This window comes from Cariama cristata, unplaced genomic scaffold, assembly GCF_000690535.1.
Source record: "Cariama cristata isolate BGI_N322 unplaced genomic scaffold, ASM69053v1 scaffold2762, whole genome shotgun sequence".
In the NCBI taxonomy this organism is placed as follows: Eukaryota; Metazoa; Chordata; class Aves; order Cariamiformes; family Cariamidae; genus Cariama; species Cariama cristata.
In genome coordinates this window covers 3,748-4,462 of record NW_009605326.1, presented here as the reverse complement: position 1 = coordinate 4,462, position 715 = coordinate 3,748, and positions in this window count along the sequence as shown.

Below are 715 nucleotides of genomic sequence, written 5' to 3'. Positions count from 1 at the left end.
CCCCCCCCCCGAGCCTCGGCTTCCCCCTGCCCCGGCTGCGGCTCCCGGTGCAGGAAGGGTCCCAGTGTGAAAATCAGAGCCGATTCCTTCTTTTCCATGTCCTCAAGGGGAAGCTGTGGGCCAGCACCTGGACCCAAACCTTCTGGCACCTCCAGGGCTTTGCAGAGAGAAATAACTTTTATCAAGCCCTTTGTTAAGTTTTCTAGTTTGCAACTCGTACACAGGTCAGTGGTTTCACTGCACAATTAGGCTACCAGGATTAAAGTCTCAAGAGCGCTACTGAGCTTCCAAAATAATAATCATAATTAAAAAAAAAAACAAATTTTTCCTATTACATGAACGTGCCAAAAGATACAGGAAATCCATGGAAAGATAGATGGATTTTTCATTTTGGCAGATCCCATCAAATTAATACATTTGCTGAAAAGCCCTTTTGCAAGCAGTATTTATGCCAAGCATTCCTTCTGAAGCTCACAAAATATCTGCAAGTATTAAAAAACCCCAAGTTGAGTACCTGTATGGCTTCCAGTTATAATAAAGTCAGTCATGTGGCAGATATGATTGGATTGATCTATTGTAACATTTTGGGGTTGTTTACATATTTGAAGTTTTCTAATTTGGATCCCTATGCCAGAAACATATAGCAACCTTTTCACACTGAAATATTTTTGAAGTCTTATTTTTCCACTGTGTTCTCCCACAATCCCACTTTGTG